The sequence below is a fragment of the Brassica oleracea genome, chromosome C6, assembly GCF_000695525.1.
Source record: "Brassica oleracea var. oleracea cultivar TO1000 chromosome C6, BOL, whole genome shotgun sequence".
In the NCBI taxonomy this organism is placed as follows: domain Eukaryota; kingdom Viridiplantae; phylum Streptophyta; class Magnoliopsida; order Brassicales; family Brassicaceae; genus Brassica; species Brassica oleracea.
The window spans coordinates 10,210,303-10,222,201 of record NC_027753.1 but is presented as its reverse complement, the minus strand read 5'-3'; positions in this window follow the sequence as shown (position 1 = coordinate 10,222,201).

Sequence of the window (11,899 nt, the reverse complement as noted above, 5' to 3'; positions counted from 1 at the left end):
TTCTTCCTCTTTTTTCTCATATGATCCAACAATAAGATCTTAGAGAGTTGACCAACGAGCATGACAAAGTCACGTGCGCTGGCAATTAATTCAGCGTCTAAAACGGTAGAGACACGTGCATGTAAATAACACAAATAGAGAATATGGGACACGTGCGTAGCAGAGAACGTTACCTGGTGAAAACCATGTTCGACCGTGAACGGAACACGGATCTCACTAACGTAAGTGGCGATTCTCGGATCCGATCTGTAATAGTAAAAATACCGTTGGAGACAACAGTCTATGGCTGCGGCTAAAGGCGCCGCCAGTGGACGACTAATGGCGAAACCGCCACCGCCAAACGCCATGTCATACCCGTGCATCACGTTCTGCTCGACGCTCTCAGAGCTTCCGCCGATGTACCACATCTGCTCGTGATCGTACTTGGAGAGAACCTTCACGAGATTATCTGTGAAGAAGACGGTGTCGTCATCTCCCATCACAAACCATCGTACATCTGGCAGATTCAGCCGGATCTGAGATTTTGATCGGGATGGAGAAACCGTTAATGTTAAGGACTTTGACTTGTTCATCGAGCCAAACGAAGCCACGAGTGGAGTTCCGCCAGCACAAGGAGGTGTATTGGCTCCTCTCGATCCAGCTCTCAGCTGATCCGGCGATACAGAATAGGATGTGAAAGATATTGATTGGTGGGAGGGCTAAGGCTTTCAGAGGCACGGTGAGAAAAGGGAGATCGCAGAAGGAACTGGATGAAAAAGTGGTGCGGAGAACGAAAGAGACGGAGACGATGACGCACATGAGGACGGAGAAGCCGCGAAAAGTAATAGGTAGTTACGTGGCCGCTCCGGCATGAAGAAGAAACTTGAAAACTTAATCACTGGAGACCGCTTAGTTGATATAAAACAGAGATAAAATAGGAATAAGAAGTAGAAGTAGACAAGTTAACGAAACACAAATGACGGAGATGTTGTCAGTAAACCATGAGTGGAAGAGGAAGAAGAAAAGAGGAGTAGCTACATCGTGCATGATATACAAATCACGGATAAAAATAAATATTTGAATAGTTAGAACATGATTAACCCCAGTCTTTTAATTCGGATTCTTAATTTCAGCTAAGAGACGGTTCTTAACTTTTTTTAGATTTTAACTAAGAAAAACTAAAAGCCGTCTCTTAAATAAGAGATATAAGAGCCGTCTGTTAGCTGAAAAGTGTAAAACAAAAAAAACAAAAAAATGTCAAATCATGAGTTAAGAACTCCGGCTAAGAAACCAGGGTTAATCATGCCCTTATAGTGTTGATTTTCAACATTTTATGTATATAGTGTTGTGATTCTTGGCTTGGCCTCTCTCACTCATGGACAGTTCCCTCACGTTCTCTTGTTCTCACTTATACACTCTGTTTTTGTCCTCTTAACACCCTCTATTTGGCGCGCTCTCTCTTTACTCTCATGTTTCTTCTTGTATCGAGAAGAGAGAACTCTTTTCATGTCTACATTATTAATACTGTTCTCATTGATTTCAAACATATAATTTACACATATTTATAGTAGATTCTCGTAACTACTACACAGTACACACACATATTTAGTCTTTTAGTATAACTATTCCCACTTGTCGATTCATCGACTTCTCTTTTGATTTTGTTGGTTCTTGTTTCTTCAACATTTTTCTTGTTCATCTTTCTTTTTCTTGGTTGATCAAAGGATACAGTTCCAACACTCCCTCTTGGATCCTTTGATTAAACATCTAACTCCATATTAGGACTTGATTCTCATTCTCTTTGTTCTTCCTTTGTGAATTTTCTGTCATCTTTTGACAGATTATCTTCGCCATCATCCTCGGTTTGGTAGTTTTCCTTACTTCTCAACCAGCTATGTGTGCAACCAACTTCTGCTCCCTCTTTACTCTTAGGTAAGCAGCTTGTTCTTTGTTTGGTGTCTTCCACTGATCACCAGCCTCTTGTTCAATTTTGGTTCCTTGAATCACCAACTTAGTTTTCTTCACATTGGTGTCTTGTTCTTGTTTCAAGAACTTAGCTGTAATATCTTGATTTCTGATATATGATAAATCTGGTATATGATGAAAAGTTTAAAAGAACTAATTTGACTACTTATATCATCAAAGTGTGCTTATTTTTTCGGGCGCACATCCGTTTAAAACTCTAGAGTTAAACGTGTTTGAGCTAGAGTAGTGGAAGGATATGTGAGCTATCGAGAAGTGATTCGCAACATCGTGCGAGTGAAGCCAAAGCACGAGAAAAGGTCATGTGGTCAATAAACATGACTGATGAGCCTCCGAAAATTAACATACTGTCCATCGCGCCGAATGTGGCCCAGGGTCCGAGTGAGCGGGCGTGGATAATCCATTATCCGTGGGCGATCGGGGCGTTACAAGTGGTATCAGAGCTAGTTTGCCATCTCGGTTCTGATCCGAGACGTGTCTTGAGACATGTTGTGGTGCGTAACGAGGACGTTGTGCTCTGTGAGTAGAGGTGAACTATAACATTCTAATTTATGGTATATGATGAAAGTCTTAAGAGAATTGATTTTGCTATCTATGTCACCAAAGTGCGGTTACCTTTTCGGGGCATACATCTGTTTAAAATTTTAGAGTTAAACGTGCTTGAGCTGGAGTAGTAGAAGGATGGATGACCTATCGGAAAGTGATTCGCGATATTGTGTGAGTAAGGCCAAAGCATGGGATAATGTCATGTGATTATTGCAAGGTCACTAAAGATGACTAATGAGCCTCCGAAAAAGTAACACACCCCCCCCCCAAGTCACACGGAATGGGCCCCACGGGAGTGAGCAGGCGTGGATGGCCCATTAGTTGTGGGTGGTCGGAGCATTACAGCAGTCTCTTGGATTCTCAACTTCGAATGATGCATTCTCCACTTCCTCATGCTTCTTTTCAGTCACCAAATTTTGCTTTTAGTTCTTAGAACCATAACCACAGCTTTCTTCAGCTAGAATAGAGAAAAACAGAATTTTTTTTACAGAAATACCAAACCAAAGCGCCTAAAACCAGCTGGTGAATGAGTGAAACCCTAACCGACAGCACAAAAGAGAGACAAAAGCAGTGAACCCACTGCCGAATGAAATTCGCCGAAACCATCCTTCACAAAGGCAGCCACGTCAACAACAAATTATCGCCAGAGCAAACACTATTCGGAAAAGAGAAGCTTGGCATGGGTGTTTGGGTGTAAAATCGGGTTCATCTCTGGTTCAACTAGGTTATGTTTTTTCGGGGGCATGAAATTTGAACCCATTCGGATATTCTTAAAGTTATGTTCAGATCCGGTCGGCATAGTAACAACACATCATAAACCCAGTTGAACCCGTTTTAACTTCTGTTCTACATTGGTTTTGGTTACCCAAATACTTATTTGTGATTCAACATTACACACTTTAGTTCACAAACTCAGAAATTTTAAATAATTTTCACTAACATAAACTTCGTGGAATGATTCAGAATTAGTGGTTAAAAGAAGAAAAATATAAAAATTAAAATTAGCAACTAACAACTTTATAAAAGTAGAAAACATTATTTAACTTGAAAAAAAATCAACCTTGTTTAAACTTAAAAGCATACCTATTTACAATTGACCTTCAAATGCAACTGTCAAAACATAAGTACTTTGATTAAACTAAATATTTGAGATAATTATTCATGTAATAAATACTTACTTTGGGTATTCAATAATATTTTAGAGTATTATGGGTAATTCGGGTTTTGATTCTTGCTTCTTTTGGGATTTCAAATTTTTGGGAACTTCTCGAATATCTATTCATGTTAGTTTCTGTAAAACGTATAATCCGAAATACCGTAGAACAAGACTTATTCGGTATTTATGTTGGATTTGGTTCCATTCAAATTCATATTCAGTTTGGGTTTTTGAATTTGGTTTATTTTTCCACCCCTGGGTGAAGCTACTTCTGCTGAGAGGAAACTGTAGAAACACGGTGGAGTAAAGAATTTACCACCTAATGCAAACAGAGAAGCTCACCGGATTGAAGAAACAACGAAAAGAGCATACGATTAAAAAAAAAAAAACATATCTATTGGTTTCACTGGTTTGGAGCCGGTCAATATATACAGAATCTACATCAAATAAACCTAACCACAACATTTTGGACATCTCGCTCCGATCATGGGTAAAACAAGAATATATACAAAAACGATGAAAAACTCAAAAACATGTCCACACTTGTTTGAACGCTTAAATTTTAGTTTCCAGCGACATACTAACGACGTTGTTTACTTTGAAACATAAATAAATATGGGCTATGTTCTTTTTCTGAAAAAGAAAAAGGTAATTATTATTACCTCGTGATGGAGAGAGATATCTGGATAATCTAGAGTTGTACTTAGACTTTTGATAATAAACTTAGATCTTTTACTTATACCTTTTTGATAAGAGTCATGAGATCATGAAGGGTGCGAGGTAACAAAGAGAGAGTGGTGGTACCAAAGCTGTTTCAAACACTGGACCCCATGTGGAAAGGACATAGCCACTGAAAGAAAATGAAGAACAAGAGAGATAATGCTCAAGAACAAGAGAGAGAGAGAGAGAGAGAGAGAGTAAATCAAGAGTAAAAGAGATAGAGTAAAGAAGGATCTATTTCCTTAATCTGAATGTGAAACATATTACAAGTATTTAAAAGCAAGTAGCCTTGTTCCAGAAACTATTAAACTAATCTATTGCCTAAATACAGAAACAATAAGCTAATAGAAATGAATAAAGAATTGTGTTCTGGTCCAGGGAGTGAAAGTGACTTATCTTCAACGGTTGGGAGCATAAAAGGAACATGTGACTTTGCTTATTTTAATCATCCCTCCTGTCCCATAATATCTCCAACGGTCTCCTCCTTCTTTATACTTGTTGACCAAAATTTAGACTTGCCTCCTTGCTATCTATGACATGTGACTTTGTTTCTCAAGTCCAAATCTTTAACCTTGTTTCTCAAGTCTAGCTTTGTTTCTCAAGTCCAGCCTTGTTTCTCAAGTCCAGCCTCTTATTCTTAAGTACAGCCTTTGTCAATACTCCCCCTCAAGCTTAACCATACAGCATGGTTGAGCTTGGAAACCATGAACACATCCCTCATTAAAACGTTTGTGTGAAAAATTCAGTGGGAAAAAAAGCACACAAAGGAAAAAGAGTAGATGTTTCATGGCTAAGGAGATCATGATCTGGACAAGTCTGTGAGTCCCAATCTTGGATAAATGAACTCACAGACTTTGGTGCTTGCTCTTTAGGTAAATATATCAGCTAGCTGGTCTTCACTCCTAGTGTAGCAAGGTAGAATGATCTTTTGCTCCACAACTTGTCTAACCTTGTGACAATCCACTTCAATATGCTTTGTCCTCTCATGAAACACTGAGTTTGAAGCTATATGAATGGCTGCTTGGTTATCAAAGTGCATTGTAACTGGTGTTGTTGTCTCTATGCCCAAGTCCCTTAGCAAGTTTCTGATCCAAATGAGCTCGCTGGTCAGCTTCCTCATTGCTCTATATTCTGCCTCAGCACTTGAACATGACACCACCTTCCGTTTCTTGCTCTTCCAAGTAACCAGATTGCCTCCTATGAAGGTGCAATAGCCAGTAGTAGACCTCCTGTCCACTCTATCTCCAGCCCAATCTGCATCACAATATCCCACAATTTCAGTGCTCTTGTTGCAATCCATCCAAACACCTTGACCAAGAGCCTCCCTTAGATATCTCATGATCCTCTCCACCATATTCCAATGGTGAACCTTTGGTGCTTGCATATACTGGCTGACTTGATTCACAGCAAAGCAGATGTCTGGTCTTGTAATGGTGAGATAGATCAGCTTCCCAACGATTCTTCTATAGAGCTTGAAGTCGCCAAAAAGAGAGTCCTCAATCTCTCCCTCACGCAAGACTTTGTAACCCTCTTCAAGTGGTGTCTTAGCTTCTTTTGCTCCAAGCTTTCCTGCTTCATTTAAAAGATCAAGTGTGTACTTTCTTTGAGATAAGAAAAGCTCCTCTTTAGAGCGGCATATTTATATCCCTAGAAAGTACTTTAGCTCACCCAAATCTTTAATATCAAAGCTAGATTTAAGAAAAGCTTTAGTAGAGATGATACATTCCTTGTTGCTTCCTGTGATGATGATATCATCCACATATATCAGAATCACCACAATTCCTTACTTGCTTGTGAGGGTGAAGAGAGTATGATCAGCTTCTGATTTTACAAATCTTCTTCCATTGAGAGTTGTACTGAGCTTGTGATACCATGCTCTTGGTGATTGTTTTAAACCATAGATGGCCTTCTTTATTCTTAGGACATTTCCTGGCTTGACCATGTCTTCCATACCAGGTGGTGGTCTCATGTAAACCTCATCTTCTAACTCTCCTTGTAGAAAAGCATTATTGACATCCATCTGCCATAAATCCCATTCCAAGTTCACAGCCAAGGAGAGAACAATCTTTATGGTGTGGAGCTTAGCTACTGGTGCAAAAGTATCCAGATAGTCTTCTCCATAGACTTGAGTGTATTGATGAGATAGCATGCAGAAACCACAGCATCTCCCCAAAATATTTTTGGAACATTGGTATGAAACATCATGCTTCTTGCAACCTCCATAAGATGGCGATTTTTTCTCTCAGCCACTCCATTTTGTTGTGGTGTGTATGGACAACTTATCTAATGAATAATTCCATGTTTTGCTAAGTGTTGTTTGAAGGCATTGCTAGTATATTCTCCCCCATTATCAGACCTAAAAATTTTGATCTTGGAATTGAAATGGTTAGTTACATAGTTTTGGAAGTTAATAAAAGCTTATAAAACTCTATCTTTACTTTGAATCAATGTGAGCCTAGTATATTTTGATTTCTCATCTATGAATGTCACAAAATATTTATGGTTTTCTCTAGAAACACAAGGTGCAGTCCAAAGATCAGAGTGAACTAGATCAAAACAATTCTCATAAATAGTCATAGACGAAGAAAAAACAGATTTATGATGTTTACCAAGAATACAAGCCTCACAAGTTTCATTTTTAAGAGATAGATTAGGTAACATCAGTTGCAAAGCATGAAAATGAGGGTGGCCTAATCTAGCATGCCATAACACATCATTAGCTAAAACAGAAGCATAATTAAATGCATAAGTAGAATATGATCTAAGCTTGGTATCTTCAAGGAAATACAGCTCTCCCTTGCTCACACCTTTGCCTAGCATCTTACTTGTTTCAATATTCTGAAAGCACACATCATTAAGACTAAAAATAATATTGCAATTTAAATCATTAGTGGCTCTTTTCACAGATAAAAGGTTAGAGGCAAAGGTAGACATATAAAAAGCTTAAGATTCTTTATCAAACAGATTCAGATTTCCTACTCCTTTAATTGGAATTCTATCACCATTTGCAATCACAACACTTCCTAGAGCTGGTTCAATATCACTAATAAGTCTAGCATCCCTAATCATGTGATGAGAAGCTCCTGAATCAATGATCATTGGCCTAGCAGTGTGTGATTCATTGTGAATAGAATTTAAAGCATTAATACTTTGGTTACCAGAATTTTCATTGAGAGCCTTGATCAAGGCCTCAATGTCTGACTTCCTGATGAATGCATCCTCATGATATGGCTGAGGCATGGCGTGAGAGGTGGAGGCACCAGTGTGGGTTGTAGAGACCAAGGCTCTCCCACCATCTCCCATGTGCATGTAGCTTGGTGCTGGATGCTCCTGAGCTCTTGTTTCATGGGCTCTGGCCTGGCTGTATTTGTTGGCTGAGGCTGGCCTGAGATAAGGATGGAGGATCCAGCAGTTGGTTTTGGAGTGTCCTTGCTTCTTACAATGTTCACAAGTCACTGTTTTGTCTCCTCTTCCCCTTGGCTTGAAGTAAGCTTTGTTAGCTGATGCACTTTCCATCTTCTCAGCCTTGTGTGCCATAGAAAGACCTCTTTTTCCACCTCCGAAAAGACCATCTGAGCCTATCTCCTTTTGAAGTTGAGCACACACTTCATCATAGCATGGAAGCTCCTTGTCTCTCAATATATGTTTCACCACATCATTGAAGCTTGGGCTGAGTGTGAGAAGCAGTCCAAAGGTCTTGTCTTGCTCACGCTTGGCTTCAAGTGTGTCAGGGTCAATGGTGCTTGGCCTTAGCATCTCCAGCTCAGACCACAGCTGACTATACTTCCCAAGGTGCTTGGTGAAGTCTCCTTCTTCTTGCTGCAAGTTGTTGATGGCTTTCTTCACTTCAAAGATTCTGGTGAGATTTGAAGTGTTGCCATACACCTTGTGCAAAGTATCCCACAACTGTTTTGTGGTGGTACAGTGTGAGTAAGAATCCATAAGAGGACCATCAAGAGAGCTTTGCAAGGTAGACAGCACCATGAGATCTTCCTGAACCCATTTTCCTTCATTTACCACTACAAACTCCTTGCCATCTTCTCCTTGGGTGATTTGCTTTGGAGCTGAACCTGAAGTGACATGCTCCCAAAGACCTCTACCTCCAAGGGCTGTTTTGGCCATCCTAGACCAGGTAATGTAGTTTCCTGGTCCCTTGAGTGTACATGGAATGTGAACTGTTCTGTACTGCTCCATCTTCCTCGAGTAGAATTAAGACAGAACAGAGTGAGCACAGCCAAGAATTTTAAAGAAAAACACTCAAGAACACTCAAGAACTCAGATTTATTATTCACTGGATAAAAGAAATCTGTAGAGAAATTTGTGAAATAAAATAGATAATCAAGAGAAAGGAAGTAACAGAGTGAGTTTTGCGGAAGTGTTTGAGGTAATCAGGAGCTTAGAGCTCTGATACCATGAAAGAAAATGAAGAACAAGAGAAATAATGCTCAAGAACAAGAGAGAGAGAGAGAGAGTAAATCAAGAGTAAAGAAGGATCTATTTCCTTAATCTGAATGTGAAACATATTACAAATATTTAAAGACAAGTAGCATTGTTCCAGAAACTATTAAACTAATCAATTGTCTAAATACAGAAACAATAAGCTAATGGAAATGAATAAAGAATTGTGTTCTCATCCAGGTAGTGAAAGTGACTTGTCTTCAACGGTTGGGAGCATAAAAGGAACATGTGACTTTGCTTATTTTAATCATCTCTTTTGTCCAATAATATCTCCAACTGTCTCTTTCTTCTTTATACTTGTTGACTATAATTTAAACTTGCCTCCTCATGTTACTTGTTGACTATAATTTAAACTTGCCTCCTCATGTGACTTTGTTTTCAAGTCCAGCTCTTTAACCTTGTTTTTCAAGTCCAGCCTCTTATTTTCAAGTCCAGCCTTTGTTAATAGCCACAACCAACTGGACCAGGTTTGCTTTGGTAATATGGGCTATGTTCATTCAGTGTCCTTACAAAATGTAGTTTCAACTTTATTGGCGTAAAAATAAACAAAGTCAACCGTTTTATGGAGTTTGATTTTCAACTTTTGACGAAAACTAGTAATCAATATCTTAAATACATTATCAGCTTGCTCGCCTTGACCACCTGATCACTTGGCCAGCCGGTAAACCATTTCTCAAGGTCCTTCCCGGATAATGTGACAGAAATTTCTATGAAAACTTTTTGATTTGCTGTTTTTGTACCGTCTCATTTTTTGTTGTACCTTTTTATGTTTTTTTTTTTCTCACAGGTAGATTTATTAACGGGTCTAATCCCAATAAGAACAAAGCCCAAAACAGTACAACATTAATACAACAAAAGGCCCAAACAGAAAGGGCGAACTTAAACAAACGCTTAGGACCGTCAGCTCAATAAACGCAAACCGTTGGGAAGGAAACAACGAACACGTCCCCCACCACGTGCAGGAACGCCCAGCATTCTCAGGACACGCGTCAAGGCGAGCGATCACTTCCTTCGCCGGAATCAGAGAAGATGAGCGTCGGAGCTCCGCCATCAGCGAAGAAACGAACCTGTGGAGAACCAACAGAGTAGTTCTCACAAAAGTTCTAACCGTGATTTCTAGTCTGATGAATCGTCGCATCTAGAAGGATAACCACCGTCTTCAATCGATCCAACAAGCTCCGATCTTCCGAAGGAGAGGAAGAAAAGAGAATCGGATAGAGAGTCAGTGAAGAAGATGAAGCAAGACGCGACGATCGAAACAAAAGCCAGTGAAATCGGTGCTTTATAAGCCACCGTTTCCCGGAATCGAAGCCGGCGAAGCAGTGCTATGAGAGCCACCGCAGCCCAGAGTCAGAAGCCCGAACGTCGGGAAGCAAAGTCGAAGAGAAACCGGCAACAAAAACGGCAAGCTTTCTCTCTTCCCTGTGAAAAATACGAGAGCGTGAACAGAGATGAGAGAGAAAGCTTGTGCCTTTTTATGTTACAACACACGCGAAATTGAACCTTTTGTTTATTATTTATAAAAAATATATATAGTATCCTCTAGTTCAGAAACAGAGTTGCGGTAGAGTTTGGCCTTACCTTACATGTGGGTCAGTCTAGTAATTTAAGGACATTTGACTTCTCATTCAGCACACAAAGAGACTTTGAATCCTAAATTGGACAGTGGAAAAGTCGTCCTCGGAAAACGCATATAAATACTTTTTCTTTATAATGTATATCAATACCATATGTGCTCTGATATCATAATCCATAACAATAGAAGTGCATCAATGGCGTTTCACAGTGAAAAGTCCATCTTAGTGAAGGTGGTCTTCTCTCTGCTACTTCTTCTTCCCCTATCACAAAGCAACGCTGCTCGTGTTCCTTCGACCCCCAGAGGTACTGAACTTGTCAACCTATCTATATAGACAATCATTAATAATTCCAATGTATTAGTTTGATGAAGTATGTGTACTTTCAGTTCCCATTGGCCCCAGGCGACCGATTTGCCCGGCTTGTGTGTGTTGCGAGCCAGCGCCAATAGGAAGGTGCTGCAGATGTTGTGCATCTCCTATCGTCACTCAGACTCATCACCACTCTCAATCTCCATGAAAAACATAAAACAATAAAGCCCGACTAATGATGAATCATAAAGAAAGTCCTTTGTAGTCCATGTTTCTGCTTCCATGTCCTAATAAAATAATAACACTCTAATTTTAATATCAGCTCTTTATTTTGTTGGTTGATAATTGAGTTTCTCTATGTTTACGGCTGTGACTTTAGATAAGTTGGAATAGTTCCTTCAAGATTCACAAGGAATAAGAGACGCAAGTCTTCTTCATTAGTATACTACTAACATAACTCTTACTATTCGTAACACAACTATTTATTTGTAATGACAAAAAGTTTCACTTGTAATGACAAAATATAAGCCCAGCCCAAGTATTCATTTAGTAGATAAACAAAATCTGTCAATTAATTTAAAGATCAAAATCTACATCAAATCAACTGAACCCCAACAATTTGGACATCTCGCTCCGATCATGTGTAAACAAAGAATATATACAGAAACGATGAAAAACATGTCCACACTTATATGAGCGCGTAATCTTAGTTTCCAAAGACATACTAACTTGGAAAGTTTTTTGCAAAATTTACTCAAAACTCAAAGTCAAACATAAAACTGACCTATATTTTTTTTGAAATTTTCTTTTGTCATATTCACCCCACAAGTTCATATTATTGACGAAAATATCTTTAGTTTTTTTTTTTTTTTCGAAAACGGCATTTTTACTCTTCCAACCTCATCATTTTCAAGTATTTACAAGATTGTCATTACAATCAATACACCAACCACCATAAACAACCAATTTGAAGCTCTTAATGCACCTCAAATTGATTTACATTCTCTCTTTCTCACTTGTTATGAACTAAAAACAACATATTTTTCACTTTGCCTCAATATTCATCCAAAAACTCAAGCTTTTGATTCAATTTTTTTTTATGATTGATAGAGCCATTCAAGCATACTATTCTTGGTGGGTTACTTTCGTTTGAGGTTCTGGGTGGTTGGAA